At 39.7% G+C, this 26,787-nt stretch overlaps 1 protein-coding gene across 11 annotated transcripts in view; it reads left to right on the top strand.

Annotated features, from left to right (window-relative positions):
- The window catches only part of LOC129726018 (talin-2), a 119,631-nt gene that overhangs the window by 56,204 nt on the left and 36,640 nt on the right, over window positions 1-26,787 (top strand). For 2 of the 11 annotated variants that reach the window (XM_055682556.1, XM_055682555.1), the window contains exon 1: window positions 23,467-23,661. The exons of 4 other annotated variants lie outside the window; for them this stretch is intronic. The gene's annotated coding sequence lies outside the window, so the exon portion shown is untranslated. Of the gene's footprint in view, window positions 1-251; window positions 578-2,132; window positions 2,605-23,293; window positions 23,377-23,449; window positions 23,662-26,787 lie in introns of those variants that run through there. 5 more of the 11 variants (XM_055682552.1, XM_055682553.1, XM_055682554.1 and 2 more) reach the window with 5 other exon arrangements.

The following is a 26,787-nucleotide window of genomic DNA, read 5'->3' as shown; positions in this document are numbered from 1 at the left end:
GGGTGGACGCTAGGAGGAGTTCAATTTGGGGGGAGGGATGGATATATGCCGATACTCTGGAAACGGTTGATGGTGTTGGTCTAATAGGAATGTAATGCGAGCGCTTATTTTCTCTCTCTCGCTCTAAGATCAGGCCTTAGAAGTGCGCCTGTGTTTTCGCGTACAGACAAGTAAATAGACGATAGATAGGAACACAGTCGGGAAAAGAATCGGAAAAACGTGAGCCCTTCGTCAGCATCCCTAGTCTACCGTCATTCTAGGCCTAACCGTTGTCCCGAGAGGACATTCTAATTTATCCCTGGCCTCTGGGATTCGTCGGGAGGCTATCCTTCGAGCCAAGTTCAAACAAGTTCAGTGAATCAGTTGTACGGCTGCCAAGTGGCAGCCAAAGTGTGTGTTTTGAGTGTAGGAAGGTCAAATTTTACGATTTTCACCAAATGTGCCCAGTTGTTAGATTGTCCTGTTGTAAGATTTTAAGCTACTAGGAACGATACCCGTAGGAGTATTACGCTGTCTAGTAGCAAGCCCTCAAGTGTACTTATCGTTGAATGCCATTTCATAGTTTACCGCCATACAAGTGAGTGATGTTCTGGTGTATTTTTTTCCTTACTTATTTTTTCTATCAAAACTTTTGTAGCGAAAAGTGCCCACTCTCTTCTACTCGCCTACAAAAGGTACAAGTTGAAAACGGTTAAAATAAAGAATCAACCATGTGGAAATTGATTGTTCTCGTGATTCTGTTTCAAGCACCCGTCCTTCACTTCTTCGCTTGATGTCAATTGCTTGTGTGTATCCCCTGGCCGGTAAGGTTCGTTTGGCGCTGGGGACGAAAAGAGAAGAATATGCCTTTGCGGACTTTTTCTGCCCCTCTGCTGGCCACAGCGAAGAACCAAAGCGAACGAAAAAAAAAGTTGCTCCCCAAGATAAATGATACCACCGTATCGGGGGCGCGAAAAACTTTGCACCACATTTCCCGGACCCGGGGTTTGGCCCCATGTGGAAACTTTTTTTTATCAGCGTGAAACCAGAGTCATTTCTGGGTGCTCTCACCGTTAAATCACATATCGCCTTCGCTTCGTCGTTTGAACGGGAGTGAATAAAACACTTGAAAACTAATTTACAGAATTTAACGAAACTTTTCTCACGTTCCGCTGCCGCTCATCAGTATTTGAAAATCCGGGTGCAACAATGCGACCCCGAGGGACGGGAAAACCCCTACCTATGGCGTGGGTGGACGTGTGCAAACAGAACAATCGTACCTTCGTTTTGCATTTTGGGTGTCTAGCGAGAAAATCGGCGGTGGAAAGCCGACAGTTATTGTTCGTCGATTTGCCATGTTATGTCAAATTCTTTTTCGCCAGAGTTTGAAGAGAAGTGATTGTGATGAATTGAAAATAAAATCAGACTGGACTCTTCTTGTGATTCTAATCGATTTCTTTCTTTCCGCACGTTCAAAATGTCGCAATCTCTTTCATTTCTTCGAAAACGGACATTACGTTGGCCAGTAATGGCATGAAGCAAATCTTTCGTCATGTACTGTCACGCGAAGTAATAAAAATGGCAAAGTTCACCGCCACATTCATCCGTCTTCCGTTGGCTTGCCGTGTATCCTCTGTAATCCTTTCCCTCGTTCCGTTGCACACTTACCACACTAGTCGAGCAAACCGCGTGACGGTAAAGCTGGCTGAATATCGCTCGCAGCCTCGCTTTCAGCCACGGGGCAGCACAGCGAAACGTGATGAAAAGTGTATGCACCCTGCTTAGGCGTAAGATGGTTCTACCACCTTTCGAAGCCGCAGGAAAAAATATCTCCATATGGAGTCGAAGACTAGAACCGACGACAGCTGAACTGTCGTTGATCCTAGCGAGGTCAGATTCACACGCAGACATCCATCCGCACCACCCTGTGAGACACACTCATAAAATTAAACAACTTTCCACCAGTTTCCTTTTGTGGGCGGCTTAGCAGCGTTCTTCCCCCTTCGTTCAAATAGAACAATCGGAAAAACTGTTTGCTAAACTTTGACATCCTTCCGCTTTCTGAATTGCCATCGTTCTGTTTTTTTCTCTGTTCCCACTGTCTCTTTGCTCCGTCACTGCTTTCTGTCTTAACCGTTACGTCACTTCCACAGGTTAGAACGTTTGTTGGCGGCATCCGCCGTGCGGTGATCAAGTGCGGTGTACGGTTACGAGAATACTGCAGAGTGCCTTATGTTACATAATTTTTTGCGCGGAAATTTTCATCATTTCCAACACTCAAACTCGACATTTTTCTGTGTGTCCTATTTGAAAAGCTGGTTGAAATTACAAACGACGAAGCACAAATCGGGAAAGTAAATACACTCTAGCGAAGAATGAGTCTCCGAATCAATGGTGCCAACTGGCAGCAGGTTAAATCGAAAGATATATTAAATAGCGCACACACGCATACCAGCACGTGACGCGACGGGACGGGGAGACACTTTTCCGCATCCGAAAACAGGACGCAGGAAGTTGGAACAATAGGCGTCCGGGCGCGCGCGCTGATACTGGTGGTGAAGAGCAGCGGCACAGAACAGACCGTAACGACGATGGCCATGCCTGCTGGAATCGCTCCGGTTGCCGGTAAGTGTGTTGTTGGTGACTGAACGGGCGAGTTTTCGTTTTGAGTTGGTATAGAAAAAAAAGCGTTGGTCGTACGTTCAGTTGATTTTTGTTTTGGATGATTGTATGCAGGCTTGTTACGTTCAAACAACGGTCTTGGTTTGATGTTATCATATTTAATTTGTTTAGAAAATTTGTGTATCTCGTCGAATAAGAAACAGTTAAATCTCTCGAATTTTATTTATCGGTTTATCATAACAGTTCTAACAATAGATATCAATATTCGAGGACATAAATGAGTATCGAACATGTCATAATCTAGATAACTGAAAAGAAATTGAGTAATCAAGGTTTCCATATCAAAACAACCTTATATTGCGTGATAAGCACGTAACGATACAATTAAGATTGAATTTCAAATAGGGCCACTATTTGAAATTCAATTTTAATTATATCTAATATACGCAAAAAGTAAAATATGAGGTTGACACTCAAATACTTTTGCACTCTACTTCGAAGACTTAAAAGCGTTTTAGTAGTGTGCAAAATAATTTTTATTGAATTTTTCCCGAAAAGTGAGCGATGTTGCAATTATATAAGAGAATTTTCTTCACAGTTGAAAAGGTGAAGTGATAATATAAATGTCACGCAAAAGAAAAATTTTGTTTCCCTACAAAATGACCTCTTCTGATACGCAAATTTCGCGTGGTAGGAATATTCCACGAAATTTAAGCATTGGATTGAAACTGGTTGAAGAAAGCTTAAAAGGAACGGAACAGGAGACTTAACATTAGGTTCTTTTCACTCTTGAAACCCATCAACAGCTATTTTTCCAGAGAGCAACTCGAGATCGAATTCATCTTGAAGTGATATTATGAAACTTTATTAATTTATCAATAGCTACAAAAAAGCATTTATCAGCGATCGATTTGTTTGATAAAACAAATCACGAATGTTCCATTGAGTTGTTAACGGTTTTCTAAGTTTTATATATCAGCTAAAAAAACTGTCATTCGATTGTTAATTGAAGACTTAAAATTGCTTGAAATCTGTTGAATGACAGTTGTTGCAATGATTTCGAGCAGTTTTTATTTGTGATTTAAAAAAAAAACCGAAGGGCAACGATCTTTTTTTTTAATCACAGTTTACTTAGAAAACGCAGCTTTTTAAGATGATTTTTAAAAACTAGTATAACTAAACATTCAAATTGATTCAGAGTGAAGCTTCCTCAAGCATTTCGTACAACGACACTCGAAGAAAACACATCATAGCTGATTGCATACAAGTCATACTCCCCACTTGTATCCGCAGCCTTGCATGCAAATCGCTCACGTCGATTTGCTTTTGCAAAGGCATTGTGTTCTTATACAAGCGTTGAACCGTTGTTATGTTTCGAATAAATAAATAAGGTTACGTTCCGATAGTAGAATGCACCGAGGCTTTGTTGGTTTTAGGTAAATTATATAAAACCAAAAATCGACATGACACCAGGTGAAACAAAAAACAAATGACAAAATTTAAACAGAATAGAAAATGATAGCAGTTAAGTAGAAACTGAATCAAACAGAAGTGATAGCACTGAAAATGGAACAGAAAAAAATAGTGAGATAGACCGAAACAATTTAAAGAAATATGATTTCTGGTGTTAATTGAAACTATTCGATCTTTTTAATCTTTAAGATCTTTTTGAATTCTTTTACTCACATGTTAGGCTACAAATAATAAAATTCAAATTTGATTTGTTTTTCTTTAGCTTTCATGATCGCCTCGTAGTTCTGGTGAAGCATTACAAGCGGCATGCATCAGGTATTTTGTTCATGTTTTTTTCAAGGCCGTCTTAGATCGATGGAAGCTGAGTCAACTTTCATCGGTTTAAGGCTCTCCAGTGTTTCCTCCATTATTCCCGAAATAGAAAATTCCAATGATTTTATATCTGGTGTAGAAGCCGGCCACAACTTCTTGAGAATGAATTCCTACAAATTATCTTTTCACCAGGCTTATGTCATTTCTACTGCATGCGAAGGAGCTGGAGCATCCGTTCGCGGTCTCTAAAGAAGGACGAAGCATGTTTCATCAGACGCTTTTTCAGAATGTTTTGGAAATAGTATTTGGCATTGATTTTGATGCTCTTCTCTATAGAAAGTAAAGTGTGTTGAATGTATGAGAATGCAAGACAAAAATCAAAACAGCCATTCTGTTTTTTTTTTATATAGGTTTGATAAGAAAAATTTTCAGTACTGATGAAAGTTACAAATTGCATAAATTAACATTACATACATTTTACATACAGCAAAGCAAAGCCTTGGTCCTACATTCCGTATCGGAACTCGACCTTCTGTTTATTATACACAGACTTCGCAGCCAACTGTTGAGTGTACAGGACAATTGCGGGGCTAGCGCTACGATCCTACTGACACTAACAGTCTCTCTCGAACCTACGACGACTGGCTTGTTAGGCCAGCATCGTACCTCGAGACCAGCTGGGAGATTACATACATTTTACATACGTACTCCCAAACATGTCTTAAACGCTAATTTTTTTCTAGATAAGTATAAATTGAAAATTTTCCCTGCATATTTCTTATTTTGATGTTAGATGGAAAGCTTGTGAAGCATATTTAAATAATTTCTAGGATAATACAAAGCAACTTGAATGCCACCACAATGAGATTTCATATTTGTTTTCATATAATTACTTATTATCTGCATTGGTTGACTAAAGCGGAAAAATGCTGCCCTAAAGTTCGAAATAGGTCCTCCAAAAAGATTATAGCTTTTGAACCATTCCTCTTAATTTCGGAGTCCTTAGTGTATGCATAAGTGCGTCAAAGTACTGCAAATGGGAAAACTCGTATTCTCGCTGAAGCAAATATCTCGATTGGGAGCTCAATTACGTTTCGTCACGTGGTTTTAATCATTGTTGTGTGATAGAACATTGCAAGTTAAGCTGGGTTCTGTTGTCTCCGCTTCCTTTACGAACAGATCTAGTGTACCGCAGGGCAGTAATCTTGAGCTGCTACTTTTCATTTTTTTTTCAACAACACTGCTAGCGCTCTAGAAATAGGTTGCAAACTTGTTTACGCCGCGATGATTTAATAATTTTTTTTGTTGATTCGTAATTTCGAAAATTGTTGCCGTTTACAGTCGCTACTGGACGGCTTTGTGTCGTGGGGTAAACTAAATGCCTTGACACTAGTAGCAAAGGCATCATTAGAAAACGTGAATTCTGCTTGAAAGAGCATACTCGAGCAACCGCAATCACTTCCAGAATTTCAATATAATAAAAAAAGGAGTAAGAATCACAGTGGTACCTCAGGGTATTTTTTTTTTTGACGATAAATTCAAATCGAAATTGTTTTTTTTTCTCTAAGCATTAAGAAACATATCAAAATTCAAATTAGTAACATATCAAAAGTAGTAGTTACATGCCTCTACCGTTGCAATTTGGTTTTTTACTTGAGAAATATAGAGTATATCAAAAAAATAATTCGAAAACTAAATGTCACTTGAACAGCTAAAACCACTTCACAGTAAATTTGTTTCACAACCGTATAGGTGGACTTACGAAGTTATAAGTATCATTATACAGTGTGTCTTACATATGTATAAAGTTTATCGACATATTGAATTGTTCAAATAAGAAATTTACTGTTTTGATTTTAACCTATGGAACGTTACACGTGATCCTATATAAACTCTTTCATTCTGGGCATTGAACCGTGACAGCGGAGAAGCTCTCGACATCGAATCATCCTTTTTTGAAGTTCACACCTCAAATCACTTTGAATTCTTCAGCCAGTTAGTCGGAAAGGAGCTGGATTCGAATACTGCAGGGACGAACCGATTGTTTTGATTTTAATGATGCTGAGCTTGAGCTTGACGACCGCGCATTTTGTAGTTGCTTCTCCTTGATGGATCTGAGCTAGTGAAGTTATCCGATTCTTTTCGATTTTGAAGATGCTGAGTGCGTGAAACTTTTGAGTACTACTTTACTTGTAGGTTCGGTTCGATTTGTTTACTTTACGGATGTTAGTTTGATTCACAATGAAGCTCCGTCATGCATTTGTTGATTGCATACAAGCTTGAGGAGTAACATACTACACTTGTATTCGCAAACTTGCATGCAAACCACTCGCATGTAGCTTTGCATGATTGCTGCAATTTTTGAGTTTTCCGCTCTCCGCAAAAAATGTTTTGGTCTACATTATTTTCACACATCAGGTTTTTCGCATTTTTTAGGTTTATGAACAAATTTTTTAACATTTAAGTTTTGATGAAAAAATTTGCCACTTTTGTTGTAGTTCTCGAAAAGAAGAAAAATTTTAATTAGTTACTGTGAACAACTGTGTTGCTTGAGAAAAGGCAACAGACTTTTTTTTCTAGCACATTAATGGCTGACGGAGCCTTTCGCAATGAAAATGTTGCTCTTAAAAGCACAGGAACAAATGGCCTGCCTCATGAAATATTTCTTTGCAAACTTCGACATACAATATTCCTGTCCAGAAGACTGTTTAAAGTCTGCCTTGACGTGAGTTTCATCATCCACGCAATCAAACTTCGCCAGCATTTTCACGTACTTTCGCGATCGTTATATGGCTGCTTCCTGCTTGCGTGCGACATCTCGGACGGCAAAGTTGGGAGGATTCCACTTGAAACTGCTGACCACTATTTTCGTCTTTTTCGCGGTCTTCCGATTTCGATTTCTCTCCGATCCGTTGGTCACGTTGATTTGGCCACATTCAACAATTTTGCCAACTTGGTGTGCGAATGATGCTCAAAATCGACAAATTTCGAGTTATCTAGTTCTAGCATTAAGGGGACGATATTTAAACATAATGAAATCAACATATACAAAACAAAATACGAACACAGATCCATATTTCGGTACAGTCACGAATCGAGAAAAAGATTAGAAACGCAATTGGAAAAATTAGCATTATATTACTCTGCAAGTAAAATTATATGGAAACACTGCCTATCCTCCTTATTCTAATATTCTGGTGTGTACTTTGATTTCATTCCAAATTTAACGAGTTTTTCAAAGCCAGTTTTGTTTCGAAACTGTGCCATTCGCAATTTCTTCTTGCGAGTATGATAAATGTTGAGTAATTTTTCGGATGGAAACATTAATATTTGTGATTAAACTTCTATTTTTTCAAAAACTTTTTTTCTTGATTACTTCATGATCGGACAGTCCTCAATATTTAGGAATTTTTTTTCAGTGTTCATAAAAAAAATATATGTATTTTGAAAATTAGCTTTTTAAGATATTTTTTTTAAATTGTTCCTTAAAGTTTTTCAGAGTGTATATTTAAAAAAAAAAGGACGGAATTATTGAACGGAAGACGTCATACCAATCAAATAAACCGTTTTGGCGCTAAAAATATTTGTAATCTTCAATACCTTCCCAAAATAGTATTTTTGAATAGCTTCAAATGAGTAGTGTTCCAAAAATTATACCAATAGTATGAAATGGCATCTTTTGCCTATAGAAACATCTATGCAAAGTTTCAATCAAATGAAAAATGGTCGAATAAATAGGCTGCCTGTTTTTTGTGGAATTGCACAGAATAGAGAATAGAAGTACAATCACAAATTGCGTTGCCCTAAGGTGGAACTGTGTTAAAGCCACAAATGGCCGACTTCGAGCCACCACTTCAAATTTTTAAAGATTTTTAAAGACTCGGTAACAATTAATGCATCACTTGTGAAAACGCTAATTTATGTTTGCTGTGGCTTTTGAAAACTCAAAGCAATGGCTCGAAGACGGCCATTTGTAATCTCAACACAGTTTAACCTTTAAACGCCTTTTTATTTAATTAGAGAAATGTTATTTTTCATTTCTAGTCTTTCTAGTCTCTAAAGCGTTTATAAGTGACTTTAAATTTATTTTGGGATGATCTTCTTTTTGACTTTCGCAAACATTGGTAAAATTGTTCTTCGAAGTTCAGTTTTTATCCCCAAAAAAGTCTTTGAACCACAATTCAAAATAGTTTTCAACAACTTCAAGCTTATTTTCGGAGTATACTTTGGAACGTTATTAGTGACGTCAAGCTTCATTTAGGATAAAATTTTTGGCAGGATTAAGCTTTAGTATTTGTTTAATAGTTTCTAACTTAATCTAATGGGGAGCTGCGTAGCCGCAAGGTTACAGACTCCGCTCTTCAAGAGGATGGTCGTGGGTTCGAATCTTAGTAGAACCAGGCCATCCGATGTCAGAAAGGACTTAAGCATGGGTTTATTCTCAGGCTCTCCACCAGTTACCCTTCCTTTACGCTGAAATCTACAATACCTTTGCGTGACTTCCTCTTAACAAAAAATAGGTCCCATTTATCAATAAAACTGGCCAGAAGGACGCACGACGAAACTTCTCCAGGGAATTATAATTGGTGATATTTGGTAAGAGGAACGAGTATCGGTATAGTAGAACAGTAATAAGCGTGTAAGGAAGAGTATCACATTACACACAAGCACTGATGAACTATAATAATAAGCATGCCTCTTCTCAATAGCGGTATTGCTATTAACAGAAGTGCGGGATACAGCAGACACCTGGGCATATCTCACAATAGATCTACGATTCTGGTCGCAGTGAGGAAGTCCATACAGAAAAAAAACTCAATCCAAGAATATTCGTCGGTTCCTCAATGTTACGATTGCAATTCAACTGCGTTCGAGTTTTGTTTGTAAATCGCAATTTTTTAACGTAGAATTGCGTCTTATGGGAGCATTTGAGCAGTTAACCCAGAGATGACTAAAGTCCCGAAGTAACAACATAGCTTTCAAAAAGTTCAAACAGTTTGGCTTTTCTGCTCGCCTCTGTATCTGGTTTTGTCCAAGGAATTCACTAATTACTCCGGTGTGCCCCAAGGCAGCAATCTTGGGCCAATTCTGTTTATTGTTTTTCTTTAACGATGCCACAGACCTATTCACCGGAAGTTGTAAGCTCGTGTATGCTAAGTACTTCAAAGTGCATTTCAAATGAGAAATTCGGCTGATTGCGGCATTCACAGTATGGTCTAGCCCTATTTGCTACGTGGTGTAATGTCGACCGAATGACCCTCAATGTTGAAGAAGTACATAACCATCTCATTTCATCATAAATCGAGACGCAAAACCCACTGCTTCAATTACACGATCGTCGGTAATATGTGGTTCCCATGGTTCTGTGGTTAGCGATGTCAGGTTCGATTCCCAATCAGGTCGACGATCTTTTCGAGCTGAAAATTTTCTCGACTCAGCACTGGGGCACGGTGTATCGTTGTACTTATCCTACAACATGCAAGATGTGCCTAAAGCAATATCGATAACGAATTCTCTCAAATCTGGTTGGTCAAAACCGCAATTATCTCCCCAGGCTAGCGTGCGATATTGTTGTTGTTGTGGTCAGATGTTGAAGCGTGTGGAAGTCGTGAATGATCTTGGTGTTTATTGTGACTGAGCTATCCTTTCGACAGCTCGGATTCCTATTTAAAATCCTATATTTTGCGTTGATACAGTCTCGCTTGGTGTCCTCTGCTGTCATTTGGTCACCGTATCACGCACTTTGGATCAAGAGAACTGAAAGCATTCAACGGGAGTTTATTTGTACGCCGTCAGGAACCTACGATGGTTCAACCCTTTAGATATCAATGACATTATTTCTCAACGCGTGCAATCTACTCAATTATTATCACAACTAAATTTTTATGCACCCAGTCGTCCATTAAGAAATCGTAAAATATTTTCGGAACATCCTCACAGAACAAAATACTCAAAAAATGGCCCAATAAATCGCATGATGCGTCACTATAATCAGCACTGCGAAAATATCGACATCACCATGGGCAGAAATCAAATAAAAAAACGACTAACTACTGGAAATAATGTATAGAATATAAGAAAACATTGTATTATTATAACTGTAGTCTACATTTGCTTGACGAAATAAATAAATAAATAAATTTGCTTCAATATAAAGCTCGTTGTAAAAAGCTGGTTATTACGACGTCGGAAAATAGACGGAAAGTTTTGAAAAGTGTTTTTGCTATCCTTTGAGACTGACGGTAGTTTATTGTTGGAGCTAGGCGTTTGAGATCCAGAGCCGGTTTCCTCCGTTGTCCGTTAGTTAGAACAAAATATTTTCAAAATTCACCTCTACATTCGATGAGTGTGATGTTCATCAAACTATTTAATCTTTTCGAATAAATCATCTTTTGGAGACAGGGGTGAGCTATTCCGGCGTAAGCTACTTTAGAGTCTTGATTATTTTACATTTAAACCTTGACTACGATATGACTTTTTGTTGATATGACTTGAGAACGAAACCTCGGAACACCTACTCTGCGAATGCCGAGTATTAATACAATGCAGACTTCGTATCCTCGGTAAAGGATTTCTGACTTCTATCAACGTATGGAGCAATAGATCTATCACCAATGCCCGCAGTAGTTCAGAAAACAGGAAAAAAAAAGACTGTGGCATTATTTTATCACTGACTATAATAAGATTTGTTATGTGCTAGAACTAAGTTTTACATGTTTTATGCGTTAGAATTCAGGTATTAGAAGGGTATGCGGTTTTTATATCTAACTGTTGGCTTTACCTCATCACAAATTTCAAATGCTTATAACTCATTCAGTTTTCAAAGGATGTTCTTCATTTTTGCAGCAATCGATTGAAAAATCAATTGAGTATCTACGAAAAATTTGAATTTCATGATAATAACTGCTTTACTATTGAAAAATGTAGAGCCTTGTTTCGAACGCAGATTTTTACTAATCAGAGTTGAAAATAAGGCTAAATACCATGGGTATTTTCGGAGCCGGGATGATATACAGAGGTCGACCTCAAGCGCCATTTTGTGGTTCAGGACGGTGACTTCCGCTTTCTGAAAACACCCTAAAATGGCCGAATGAAAATTTCCGGAACCAGAATGATGCCTAGAAAATGGAGATCAACTCCAAACGCCACTATGAACTTCAAAATGATGATTTCTGGTGTCTTGAAAACATTCATAAATTACCAAATACCACCTAATATGAACGGCATCGGGATGATGATCAGAGACCTGAAATCAACCTCAGACGCAATTTTGAAATCTATGGTGTCAACTGCCGGCTCTTGGAAAACAGTATAAAATGAACAAATACTACCCAACATGAATATTTTCGTAATCGGCATGACGCACAAAGGCCAGAATTTTACCTCAGATGCCATTTTGAAATCTGAGATATCGACTTCCGGTCAAATACAGCCTAAAACAAATATTTTCGGAACCACGATGATACCCAGAGGCCGTAAATCGAACCTAGCAACCAATTTGAATCTCGTTTTGGCGGCCATATTATTTTTAGTGAGATATTTCATTAAAAGCAAATTATCGTAAGAGAGCTATAACTGAAATTTGCCGGTTCAAATCACCAAATCACTTAATTCCAGTCTAGTGTCTTCACTAACCTTAGCCAGAGATACATTTACATAAGACAGGCTTTTGTAATATAACGTCAACTGTACGATCGTGTCTCATGCAAATGCTCTTCAACTTTTTTATTTCATAGCTTTCAAGGATTTTATTAAATTTGATTCTATTTAATTCTGAGTATGCTAAAAAATGCCAATCGTTTCAAAACAGTAACACGTTTAAGGATTAAAATCCCCTTCTCCAAACGTCACTTTATTTGTTTGGATTTGCTCCCATTTTGCTTTTACCTTTTTTCTACAATTTCCTGATTTTATTCATAAAATTCAATTTAAGCAAAATGCTAACAAAAATTCCCGACTATTCGAGAACCATCTGAACGCCTCCCTCCACTCATTGAACAATGTCATCCGCCCACGCAAACATTGCATTCTATAACCCCATTTCCGTTTCCATGGCCGTCAATAACTGGTCACACATATGATGAACCGGTTCCTCTTGCTCGACTTACCGGATTACAGCCACTCCCCTCGACTGCGTCGTGACGATTGAGGCAGTAGTGTCGTTGCTCCAAATTTGCTCCAGTGTGTTTGGAGAAGTTCACTTTTGTAGAAGAATTGACTCTAATTAGCTGATTGAGTGAGGCGGCGTGGCATCAATATCTCACCATGGCGACGATCCACTTGTGCTCACTCTGGCTCTAATGCAATGGCGATGTGTTGCTATAATTAACGAATCTCCAGCAGTTTGATACTAAGCAGATCCCCTCATGCTGACAACGAGCCGGGCACTAATTGGTAGGAGCTGGTGCGATGATTTGCGGAACCACTATCTCCACCGCCCAACCTTCGGTTTACGACTGTCTGTCTATCCGTCTATCTGTTAATGCTGCTGTTGTTGTTGCTGGCTAAGAAACTTGGCACGCTTGCGATTAGTAGGAAATTTGATTCCTGATATATCAATCAAGTTCTTCGATGACGATGACGACAACGACGACGACAATGGTTGGCAGCTTCAAAGGCATGTAGTCCCGTTGTGAGCCGGAACAATGGATCAGTAGTGTCGTCTAGCGTTGGTAACGAAGCTAAGGGTGTGATGAGATTCCAGCACAACAAACGTAATGGGCCGGTAATCGATGACTTAATTAATTTTGCCGTTGTTTCTTCGAAACTAAGGGGTGTAGAAAGGTTGTCACAGTAGGAGGGCATCCAATAGCAAAAAAACAAACAAAGAAGAAAACAGAATGATCGATCTAAAGTTTAATAGTTTAATCACCGAGCTGAGATTCGTGCTAGAAGAAGTTGTTGACCGAAGAATCTGAATGTTGGCTTTTTTTTGTTTCTTAGGCTGTTGTGTCTTTGATTGTTCTGTTCTGATTCGGAATGAAAGCCAGAAAAACAGCCAGCAATGGAAGCGAAATTGATTTTAAAAGGATTATTTTTCCATTAGGTTCAGCTCAGAATTGAATTTGTTTTAATCAGTGTGACATCGAGCTCGACGACGTCGGGCGTCAGGCAGAATAAGAAAAAACGTTTGGCGACGGAACAAAACTTTCGTTACGGGATCCCCGTTGTGTTTTCGCACGGGAGACCGTCAATCCCTGGCTGGAAGAAGCATAATTAAAGGAATTCGCCTTGTTTTTTCTTGTCCCTATCCTGTGAATTACCTATCAGGATGACTTGCGAAAGTTTTCACTACTTGGACGGCTGTGTACAAAGTTGCACGCTAAGCCGGAAAGTATTAGACAATGAAATTATCTCGGCTAATGCTGAAAAATGGGCACCGAAGGCGGACTGATTTTGGGCACTATTTTAATCACCGCTTTCGCAGTATTTAGCTCGAGGGGTTGGAACATGACGCGCTGGGGTTCTGTCGCAGATTAAGCTTGAAGCTGAAATTTTTCATGCTCCAATCAGCGGGTGCTTTTGTGTTTTAATATTAGGACTATTCTATTCTAGTATCCAACTCGCATTTAACCAATTCTTATCCTCTCTTTCTTTACAGGTGAGTGTCACTTTTTTAAAGCCTTGTGATGGAATAGATACTATAAATGTTGTAGGTATGACTTTATTATTTTTTTGATAGTCAAATAATCCAGAAAAATCCGTAAAAGTACCAATTGAAACAAGTCAAAATTATTTTGACGAAATTGAAGGCTTTGGTTATTTCAAATATTTAACCACAATATGAGGTAATAGTTGATATTTTATATTTCAATCGAAGAGAGTATTACACCTCACATTTTCAAAAATTGAATGATATGAACAAAAACAATGACTAAAGCTGATAAATTGACTACAGTGGTTAAGTCACATACGTTACGCTTTAACTAAGTTAGGTTACATTATTAATTGAATATTACAACACATGTCTGATAAGTGGCTCTTCAGTGCGTGATGATATGACATCAACTCCGAGTTTATATCATCGCAAATAAAAGGCTACAACCGCACATAAGTCCCCGTTGGGCAATCAGTTTGACTCCTCCATAAAATTGAGTCACCCACCAATAGAAGAACACCGAGCAGCGAAGAGGCACTTTAAGCGCTTGTTCCAAACTACAACCGGCAACCGTGCGTCACCATCTGTTGGGTACTGTGCGACCGCAAATTGCCACCATTCCGAGCAGACAGCATACCAGAAGAAGGAGAACTGGACATGATTGCTGCACTACTGCTGACCGGCGGCAAAGTCGTGCGGTTTGTGTATTATGTTTTGTGCTACCGAAGACAGACCGTGGATCGAGCAGCACTAGGAAAACGGTATCGTGATAATGATAATAAAGAAGGCATACTGTTTCGCGTGTTGTTGTTCTTGGTGCCTTCTTTCTCAAAGTGTAGCTTTAAGAAAAATGTTCACTACCTAGTTAGAAAGTTCACAATTTCTATCGTCACATGTGAAAATATTAGGTTCACTTAGTGTGATTCCTTCTGGGTTCCACAGCCGGTTCTTGGTTCGAATCGAAAGCACTGCAGCGTTGCTAATATGCGTGCCTTGCCGTGACAAGTTTCACAAAAGCAACAAGCGCAACCGAGCGAGTCTGTGGCAAGCTTGTTTCTGTCATAGAATGTTTTGACATGTAGGTAGAGATTTTTGTTGTTTCCCTATACTGTTTACAACCATGCATTCTTCTCGAGGGGTAGTTTCGGATGTTGCCTGGCTGCGCGTGATAGTGTGCGGAATTGCAAAGCTTCCCTCTAAGTGGGTGGCAATCAAGCCCGTATGCTTCAGCAGTCTTGCATCATTGGCGATGGTGATGGCTAGTGAGCAAAGCGGACACTCGCGAAATGGACATTCAGTTGACGCTTCAAGTTGGCGGGTTCAAGGTTCGAAATGCTGGATGAAGTGGACAGATCTGTTTGAAAGAAATATAAATTGTGCAAAAATATTGTTCATAGTATATCATTGAGCTTATAGCGAAAGTTGGCAATACATTTTAATTAAAAACAGCGTAATTTTGACAGCTCATTAAATTACTGAGTTGTTAGAAACCTTTAATTTTATATTTATTAAAATGTTGAATGATAAGTTTTTGAAGAACGTTCGATGCATTATTAAACATTCAAAGTTGAAAGAGATCTGGGGTCCTTTATTGCTTGAGAAAAAAATCTGAATGTTATCTTTAATGCTATAACACTTTTTTATGATGATTAAAATATACAGGAATCTCCCAGATGGCCACAGAAAGGTCAAGTTCCAAATCGGAATATAGCACCAAAGGCTTTGTTTTAAAATATGCAGGAATACAAAACTTCATACGAGTATTGCTAAACAAATGAATATTGGGCCATGCCTAAACAGAGCAGTAAGACATCGAGGTTATTTTGATAACGTACCATTCGAGGAACAATGAAAGAAGCAATAATGAATTAATATCAATATGTTTTGAGATGCAATAAGATTATGCTATTTCATAACAATTATTGTATTTTTTTTTATAAAAGCGACGCATTTGCCTGAAGAGAGCAGCGAATCATGTGTATCTGAGGAGAAGGCAAGAAAACATCGCGGTGAAATCTAAAAATATCACTTCAAAAAGATAATAAATTGGAGTGATCTTGCTCACACGAAAGGACAATACGCCCAATAGCTACACAACAAGTGCTTGTACTGTGTCTCTAGTGTCGAATTCGTTTTCGCGACGGTGCTACACCGTCCCGGACTACACTTTGCAGTTCGAAAACGAACAGCAACATGATACTACACCAGCCGCCAGTCACGCATTGTTGCCATTCGAATGCTATCGAATTTAGCTCAGCAGTGATCAACGCGGTATATATATACTTCTGTGTATTCTCATTAGAATGATTAACCACTCTTGTTTCGCTCAGCTGTGGTGAAAGCTGCAAGTGTATTTTTTTCCTGCGTGCGGAAGAAACATAGCACAAAGCAGAATGAATAAGTTTGGTGACTAAAAACTTCTATACACAGCGCTCGTGCTGCGTATTTTCCACCTATTGAGGACACTAACAAGCCTGCTTGCTGGTTCATTTTATAATAAGAATGTACCGAAAATTGAATTTTCATTTCATGTCAATGGCTCCGCCCACTCACTGTTCTATGTTCCATCCTAAGGGTGTGCCCTTGGGAAATCTCATTCGTTTCGTGTTAACAACTATGGGGATGCAGACGAAGATGATTATCAAAACTGCTCAATACTCAATAGAGTTTCATGATTTGTCTCAAACGAATGTTTAGATTTACTTCAAGCTAGTTTGATGTACTGGATAGCCTCTGTGTTACGCATTTTACGCAATATTGGTGCGGGTAGTGTGAATTGAAAGAGCGCAATAATTACGCTATTTTTTGCGGGTAGGATTATTTATGAAAAAAGTAGCAACAACATTCATAAATTATTATCACGTCAAATAGTCATTGCACGACGCCCGGAAAACCTGATTGAACTTGATGAAACGAGAACAACCATAAAGCTTGCTTCAAATAGTATGGGAACAAAAACAATTGTGTGTATTCCAGTTATTTATTATTGAATTAAAGATCTTTTACTCATGGGCGCAACTACGGGGGGGACTAGGGGGGGCTTCAGCCCTCTCTAGAAATTGTTTAGCCCCCCCCCTAGAATTTCCAGAGAATGATTGTATTCAATATACATTCCATACTACTTATCAGAGCATCAAAATCAACACAAATTGAGATGTCGTCATTCATTGGCTAAGAACTAGCTCTGCACCCAGGATCGTTTCTCAAGCCTAGCTCTCTTACTTATCTTACCAGTCAGACAAGAGCTGTAGTAACTCGTGCTGTATCAAGAAGTTGTCGCCCTTTTACTCGGTTTTGGGCTGTGTTTCACCAGTTCCTGCGCCCCTTACTTCTTGGTGCCGGTAGGGTTTGCTGAAGAGAAGTGATTTCACAGGGTTGTCGTCCGGCATCCTTACGACGTGACCGGCCCACCGCAACCTATTGTCTTTCGCCAGGTGCGCAATGGGGTTCTCTCCAAGCAGCGCTTGTAGCTAATGGTTCACCACCGTAGATAGTCCACAGCACCTTCCGTTCAAAAACACCAAGAGGACTTCCGTGGAGGACTACCGGTTATATCAGGGTTTTGTAGTTTTTTGTATTGAAGTAGTCATGTCCGATCAGCACTGTGATTGGTGCGTACGTGGTCAATTGTTTTGCTGTACTTTGGTCGAGAAAAGAAGGGACTTTGGACTGCCAGCCCGTGGGAAGCTGCGAAGTTGGTGCATAGCTGGCCGTTGTCGTTCGTCACGGTGTACAGGCTGTGCGGGTCGATCACCGGCTTAAGTCTTTCCTTCCGTTCATGTCCCCAATGAAGATCTTAATGTCTCTACGCGAGCAGCTATCGTAAAGTTTCTCCAGCTGTGCGTAGAACGTTTCTTTCTCTGCATCAGGTCTTCCTTCGTGAGGGCAGTGCACATTGGGAATAGTGTAGTTGTAGAACCAGCCTTTTATTCTCAACAAACATAACCTGTCGCTGATTGCCTGCCACTTCATCACACGACTCTGCATCCTGCAGTGCTATGCAGGAACCGCTACCAAGCTCATTGGTTGTGCCACCGCTTTGGTGGTACTGTGCCTTGCGGTCACAAATCCACCGTACCTTCTCTCCTTTCAGGCAAAGCTCCTGGAGCGCAACGATGTCGAAGTGGCGGGATTCTAGCTGATCCAACAGAATCCAGTCGACATCCGGGGCGTTGAGCGATCTACTGTTACATGTACCGAGCTTCTAATCGTCGTCCTTATTTCGTCGGGTGGGTCATTGCCCATTGTTCCGGTTGGTTTTGAATTCTTGATTGTTCGGAGTATGTTTATTTTAGTATGCTGCCTTACTAGGGCTGCGATGCCTAGTCTCGCGGGGCTGCCGTCATAGGTGTAGCTGGCGAGACACCGTATTTCATAGTTCAGCCGTTCGGTCCGGATCAGTCGCTGTTTGAGCCGCCCCTAGCCTGTGGGGTTCAGACAAGCTGCTCTCTAAGGAGAACAACTACCCCTTCCCTGTCAGCATACGACCAAGTTCCCACCGGTTCACCGGTTTTCCCTTGGTTGCTCGTATCACAGTCGGTAACACGTGGAGGTAGGAATAGGGCATTATGCCTTGAACCACACTGGGGTCTATTTTATTCCAGCTAGTGCGGGTGTGCTGTTAAAAAGCACTGCCCAGCCATTTACCAAACCTGGCTCTCCTCAATATCCAATCAGTGTTGCTGAAAGAGGTTGGCGTTGACGCTGTGTTCAAGATATTCAGTAAATCTTCGGAGATTCTATCCCAAAGTGATTTTGTCTTTTGTTACGACACTATTTTAGGCGTTATTAAATAAGCATATTAAAACTCCTTTTTCCGTTTTTTTTAAATTACATACATGAAAACTAGCCCCCCCTACAAATTTTCCTTAGTTGCGCCCATGCTTTTACTACCTTATAATATATTCGAGATCTTTCACTATACTATTACTCACACTATTATTGAATTCAAAGCAAAGCAAAGCCTTGGTGCTACATTTCGATTCGGAACACGACCTTCTGTTTATTCATACACAGACTTCGCAGCTAACTGTTTAATGTACAGGACAATTACGGAGCTAGCACTGCGGTCCTACTGACACTAACAATCAGCGTTGCCAACCCTCCAGTTTTTCCTGGATATCTCCAGTTTTTTTGAAGATCGTCAGCGAAACAGCTGAAGGTTGAATATTGCCAGTTTTTTGAAAATTGTTCCAGTTTTATCCAGTTTTCTGTTAATCGCCACATTTTTTAACTCATTCCCATTACATGTATGGTCTTTTCAGTGTTTTGTGCATTCATGCGCCTCGGTTGTAAGATTTTATTCGAAATCTACTCAATTTCAAGTACGCCAGTGACTACAATCTCCATGTGTAATCAATTTTCTTTCAGCCTTTTTGGTTACATGCAATAATACGGTGCAGCATTTTTTAACCGAAAATCAAATAAAATTATGTAAAAGCTTCAAATTAATATATCCAGTTTTCTCCAGTTTTTTTACTTTGAATTAATCCAGCTTTTCATAAAAAAAGGTTGGCATCGCTGCTAACAATCTCTCCCGAACCGAGTCTCGAACCTACGACGACTGGCTTGTTGGGACAGTATCGTACCTCGGAGCCATCTGGGAGATTTAGAGACTTAAAGTCATTCAAAAATAGCACTGGCCAACTTTGAAGCACTTTCATCTTTGCTAGAGGCATCCAAATTCACACAGATTAAAAATCTTCCTTTTTTCAGTTCAAGCATGAGGGAAACTTTTTTTTCGCTGTTAATAAATATTCTGAAAATTTTAAATTTTCATTAGGGGCAAAGCAAGAATTTTGCAAGATTATCTGACAGTTGATCTATAAAACACATACACTGTTTCTCAAATAACTTAATCAATTTAATACCGAGGGTAAACTAAACATCAATATTTTCTTCTTACTTTACGGAGAAAAGAAGGCAGAGGCCCTCTGGAGGCAGGTCGAGGCTGAAATTGTACGAAATCCACATATCGTCAGCTGAATTTAAGATTGGTACAACCCAAAATCGATAGTTTTGAGCTTTATTTCCGCACAAAAACTTTGAGGCTATCTATTCTCATTGAACTTCTTTGGGTCTGTTACTTTAAGCTGTACGAGTTAAAACTTTTTTTCAGTTTTTATGATACTTTTGAAGCTATTAGTTATTGACCAGGACCTATAAAGGCACAGTTATTTCAAACCCTGGATTTATTATAAGTTTTGAAACGGGTCTTTGTGGAACGAAACTAAATACTTTAACCTCGTCTGCCATTGAAAGCTCAAAACTGCAAATTTTTGAATAGTGCCAGTATTGAATTCAACTGACGATATAGTCTAATAATCAATGATTTTTTTTATTCTGTTGAAAAAAAAAAGATGCAAAGAAATTCAGTTGAACATCTAATAAATGTTGGAATTTCGTTATTCTCTCTCAGACTTATTTGACTTTGCTACTCCTTTAGCTCTTGTTTCGCATATAGGAGATTGTTTCAAAATTGACTCTTTTTATCACTATTAGCAACGTTTTGGATAGTGGCAGAAAAATAAGAACTACTTCAATTAAATAATTTTAGGGCTATAAAAGGTGCCTTTGATGTGACACAATAGTGACACCGGTAATTGGTTTGATGATAATTCTCGTTTTCTTATTATTACGGCAGCATTTTCAGCTCATTTTCAGTTACTAAGTATTCCATAACAGCCTACAAATAGATTGGAACACAATTTTCTTTGCACTTTGGAGTCCTACACGCGATGAACGGGATTTTCCCTTTCCCTTCTTCACCGTGACCTGTATGGTGACGTCTTAGGAATGGAAATCTCGTCTAAGTCTAATCGTCGGTTGTTTTCATACTACAATAGTTAGTACCAGATAATCTCAATTTTCCGCAATTAGGTTGACGTATAGCTTCTTTCCCAATCGGTTACCGCAAGAATAAACGAAATCCCTTGAAAAGCGACTGTGTTTTAAGCAAGTGTTTTGAATAGACTGGTTCTACAATTTGCATTCCTGTAATGTTGTAATAAGACGTAATTCTACCGCCTTCCCACCGGATGATTTCAAAATCGTTCAAAATCTGTCCACGTGGTATGTGGATGGCCCCTTAGATATTCGAGCATTACTAGGGAAAAAAAGTTTACCCTAAAAATGGAATTTATAAATAAAATATTTATTTTTTAGAACTTTTTATTATCATCCTAGGGATAGTTTTTTCTAGCTCTGTTTGAATTCTACTGCACTGAAATCTTAATTTTCGAATGTTTGCTTCGGATTGCCGAAAACATTTTACAACAAAGCAAAAAAAAATTCCACAGCTAATCCTGAAACTATTGTTTGCGCAAATCTAAAGAATAATTAGATACTTTTCAGTACAATTGGCGACCGTGATATTTTATTTAAATAATTAACTATCACGTATTTTTTGCCATCAGTATTGCTGATACTAAGAGATCGCGGTTTTAAATCTGATTTGCTTCGTTCAAACATAAGAAATTCTAAAAATTAAGCAAGATTTGAGTACAAAAAAGTAACACTAGACTTACTGATTATTGGTAGTTAAAATCTATTGAAAAAAAAAAAACATTGAATCGCTTAACAGGTATTCAATCACCGACAGTTTACTTTAATATGCTTTTTAAATGGTAGTTTTATGATTTCCGTTGCATTTATCAGTCTTTGTGCTTTAAATTTTTAGCTAGTTAAAATAACATTATTTCATGATATTATTACAGCACTAGTTAAAGGTTTCTTAAAAAAATCGATGATTTCTATAGTTAGTTTCGTCACATTTTGCTTAAGCGATAAAAAAATAAGCAGTAAAATTGAGCGTGCTCTTATCCCCCTAAGGGTTGAAAACCTGTTCACAGTAACTTCCACTTCTTTCCACCTTGGAATCTTCACCTTCACAACCTAACAGTACCGCAAAAAAAAAATCTTGTTCTAATTTCTAACATCGAAAAGCGATTAACACTTTATGCTGCGTAATGTGTGTGCACGAGCTTCACAATCGAATTGAAATGGCACTTTCATCACATCTACGATTGCAAAACATGAGTTTCGAAAGCGTTTCAACTGTCGCCCCCTTCTTACTTCCTCTCCATTCTTGCAATCGTTGCAATTATCCCACAGTTGGGCGTAAATCATCCAACTTTATTAGCTCCACTCGTGGTCGGTTGGTCCATTCTCAAGCGTGTGCCCCCGTGTACCTCCGTGCTTCCCGTAGCCATTACCGCATTGCTCCTCTTGAGGTGGCGCCTGTTTCTGGCATGCACCTTCGTCGTTCGCTCTCTTTTCTCGACTGTAACTGCACCGGAAGAGGGATTGGAAATGCAGCAAAGAAGTAAGATGGCGGGTACCGCCTTCCCGCAGGATGAATTATGCTTATGCACTTTAGACTTGCCGGCGCATTTCTTAAGACCGAAAAATTTAATTCCTGCTTACGACAGATGGCGTTCACTATCTCCGGGACGTTAAGGGCTGCTTGTGTCGGGAAGATAAATATTGTTGTTCCTCCAGTTAACCCTTCTCTTTATTCGTTCGCTCGGCAATGAAAAGAATCACAACCGAGAAAAAAAAAACCTGGGGGCAAATTTATGTCCCTGATATTTGGTAACGCAATAATATAGTTTTTCGAAGGGTTTTTTTTTCCCGGTGAAGGGCGAACACAATGCTCTGGGCATCGATAACCTATCACTTTGAGTGTAGAGAGATGGTTGATGAAAACGGCCTCTTCCACTCTGTGGGGATGCTGTTTTGTACACTGTGTAGAGAGAAAACGTGCCGAAGAAGATCCACTTGAGAGGCGGTATTCTCACGTTCGAGTGGGATTCCTTTGAAAATGGCAGGAAGGGGGGTCTCTTTTCATTCCTTTGATGGCAGGAAGGGGGGTCTCTTTTCATTCGAGAGGGATTATGTGTGGCTGATTTCTGAAGCGTGAGAGTGTCAAAGCTAAAACCGTGGCAATGGTTTGGAGCGAAACTGGCCTCTCAGAGGAGGAACCAGTTTATTTACCACTTAGAAAAGTCAGTGTGTTAGTTTTGGGGATACTCCGTGTGCATTTTTGACTCCTGCGGGAGTAATTTGGGATTTTTTTTTTTTTTTTTGAGTAAAATGCAATATTTCTCTCACACACACGAGTGCTCGTTTAAAAAATGATAGTATATTGGTGAGAAGATCTATGATGTTCGATTACCTCAAATGTGTGCGTGTTGTAAGGACTCGAAATTCCGAGTCTGTGCAGTAGCATCCCGCTACGTGATTCTGGCGAGGGATGCTACACGGTATCAGAACAAGGTATCAGTTTGTGCTGTGACTTGGTCGGAACAACTGATGGTTTGGAAAAGATCCAACTTTACCGTAGGTGGCTGAAGCGATACGACCGGGAGTCGGTGACGGGTAGCGTGTGAAAAGTGAGTGTGTTTTTGCAGATAATGTTTGGTGTTTATGCGACTGCCCCGATTGAAAACTTGGCACGGGCGCTGTGTCCTTGCTCCGATTGTGGACCATTTTTGCTATTAAGGGCAGCACGGCGCCGCAAAAGTGCCCCAGATTTACGGCGCCACTCGAGCAGTTGGTCCTTTCGGAGGAAATCTGGATATGTGGATTCAGACCAGCATCAGCAGGATAACGAGTTCGGTTGGGATATCGATGCGGGTGGTTTCGAGGAGTGGGAGCAGGATAACGGCACTCGAAAGGTGACCAGTTGGAAGTAGCAAAACGTCCATCGTCTGTGCAATTTGCTCCCTACTTGTAGGCGCTGCGGGATATGTAGCATAAAAGCTTAGAATAGCTAGAATAGTCGTGGTTTATGTGTGCGTCTTTTTTCTGTAGTGTCCTTTTTTTTACTTTTTCATCACAATCTCTCCGGGCTGTGGGGCACCAAGTAGAAAAAGTGAATATTATCATCACCGTCATCATCATCATCATCATCATGGTGATCATCAACATCTTAAAAACAGACGGAGCGCCTTTATCACTGTCGCAATGAATGGAGGCGAAAAAAAGGATGCCACAAGAACACATATGAAGGCAATTTTTATTACGTTCTAACGGGTCAAAAAACGACGAGATAAAAAAAGACTTCTGCATATGCATGCATTCTGTGCAGGTGAAATCGGTCTTTTCCTGGAACGTTTCAAATTATGATAATTTCATGCCACCTGTGCTTCTCCATCCGTGGGTTGCTGTCCCTGATTGCTAGTTCTTTATAGAGTTTTTTGTTTTTGTTCGCATATTTTCCGATTTTTCCGGTTCACCTCTGCGACCTGAATAACGACGACGGGACGGCAGTTTAAGATCGGCTGATTTTGCACAGATTCGTTTAAAGCTCCGAGTGAAGTTATTGCCCCTGAGTAAGACGTTTCAGGTTACTTACACAACTGAGATTAGTTCCTGTCGGTTGCATCGTACTTTCAGAATAATGCATCGACCAGAAAAACATGTGTGTGTATGAACGATTTCTGATTCTGCTACTGTTCAAGCGTTTATTTCACTTCGCTCAGTTGACTCCAGATGATGATAACAGCTCCGATGCAGAAAACGTACTGGAATTTCAGCGCGTTTCGTTGTGTGCGAGCTTGTGTCGCTGTTAATGTCTTTCTACTGTGCAGTTTTATTGACATGTGTCATTTTAACCCGGTCATACTTGCTTGCTTGCTATCCACGCGATATTGGCTCCGAAATTGGCTGCCTGACTAACACCGAATCGAAGAGATTTTCGTCGCTGCAACAACCACCCACATGTTGGCAGAGCAACACTCCACAGTTGCCACGTTTCCCATCGTTTTTTTTTTCATTGCTGGGTGTCGAACGAGCGCGCACTGACATAGAAAAGATTCGATTTTCCGGAATTTAAAATGAATTTCGCATTTTCTTCCTTCTTGTCGAGTTTCTTTTTTTGTGTTACATTTTCTTCGAAATTACGGCAAGGATGTTTATTAGGAAAAGCCTCATTTTTTTCTAAATAATATTCCTCATTTTAAGATTGCTACTTTTTTGCTAGAAACCCAGGGCCCCGAAATCAACAGCTCCGTTTTATTAGATTATTTCGCTGCCATCACATTTTTCTTGTCTTTACAAAGAGGAAGCTGATAGCTTCCGTCCCGATTGTCAACAGCTCATAATGGTTATAATGGTGCTGAAGCACACCACCGCACCATGCACCGAATCGTGCCTCACTCGCTTGGGAGAGGATTACAGCACCCGGCCATGCCGAGTCGGAAGTGATGGGGCGTCCCTTCGGTGGAGAGCAACCGAGAGTTTCCTTCCGAAAGTGTCCGGACGTGTTCCTCCGATCCGATCTGCCTCTCCTGGTTTGGTGGTTAGCTTTAGTTGCCGCAACACAAGTGGATATACGGATGAGTAATTACCTTGATCCTTGAACCTAGCTCCGGTTGATATGGTTTAGTCTGACTATCTATTCGCCGGGCACCGAAAACCGCGCTACCACCGGCTGCGCTGGGATGGATTAGAAAGTGAAATTAATTAAGTTCAAAACTCATTAAGAAGCCATATAAGCGACTCCATTAATTTGTAGCTTTCTTCGGACGGAACGATTGGGCTCCTCCGGGTGGGTTTATTGCAATTGAGCGATTTATTCCTAGCCCGATCCCGGCCAGCAGTCAGCAGGGTCAGTGTCCTCCGCTGCCTCCGAACGAACGATTTCGTACGGCTTCTAATTGAATTTTACCGAAGGACGGTTCGGATTTTATTTCCAGCAAATCGTTGCTGTATTGCCTGGATGGTAATTTAGTCGATGCAGATGAAGAACTGGATCCTGGGAGTTTGTTTCGGAACTTGTTTCCAGTTATATGATTTCAGTTTTACTTTCCAACTATGTTGCCAATGTTATGAATTCGTTTTGCATTCCCATACAATGTTTTTTTCTTATTAAGTTGGAATCAAAAATTGAAATTGTGTATACATATTCGAAATGCATTACGCCAAGCGGAGTCACTAGTAATCGACTACCGATAAGTTTAGGATTGTTTAGGGAACCACTTTGATACTCATAGCCAAGCAACAACATCTAGTGCAGATGTAAATGGAAAAATCGATAGTTCCTAAAATTCTTTAACAGATGGCAATGCACAAATAGTTGCGCTCACTGGTGTGATTTAATAGCAGAAATGTGGTAGTTCACGAAATACACATAGAAAGTATTATACCACACAAGATCAAAACAATCGAAGTACGGCACATATCTTGATGTTTTATTTATTTTTTAGTCATTGGGCATATTTTTTTTTTCGATTTTCACAATTTCATGTAGTCTCCCGTTGGTAGATTTTTATAAACATTTAAGCGCTTTGAGGCACCCCTAAATAACGTCCGATTGAGCTGAAATTTCGCACAGGTTATTATTTCTGGCCAATAAATAAAATGTACATAGGGGGAATAGGGGCATAACGAGCACCCTAACTTGTTTTCTGATTTAAGCATGGAAAACGACAAAAATTTTACGCTGTCTTCAGTGCAAAACTTGAATTAACTATCTATAATTAAAGGTACACTATTCAAAAATTGAAAAGTTTATCGTATAATGGTGAAAAACTCAAATTAGATTCATACATCAAAAACTAGCAATCAGTCGATGTGTGTGGCACAATGAGCACCCCACTGGGGCACAATGAGCTTAGGGTATAATGAGCACTCTTATAGAACATATCTTGATACTGTGTAGAAGTACAACTAATGGGCCAACGTTTATCGCGGGATGCCGTGATGCTTGGCGGCTTGTTTCGTGAATGTCCCGTCGCGCCTTATGGTGGCCAATTCCGCCTGCAGTCCCTTTTTCTGATCGATTCGGTCTCAAAGGTTTT

This window comes from Wyeomyia smithii, chromosome 2 (assembly GCF_029784165.1).
Source record: "Wyeomyia smithii strain HCP4-BCI-WySm-NY-G18 chromosome 2, ASM2978416v1, whole genome shotgun sequence".
Taxonomy (NCBI): domain Eukaryota; kingdom Metazoa; phylum Arthropoda; class Insecta; order Diptera; family Culicidae; genus Wyeomyia; species Wyeomyia smithii.
This window is presented reverse-complemented; position numbering and strand designations above follow the sequence as displayed.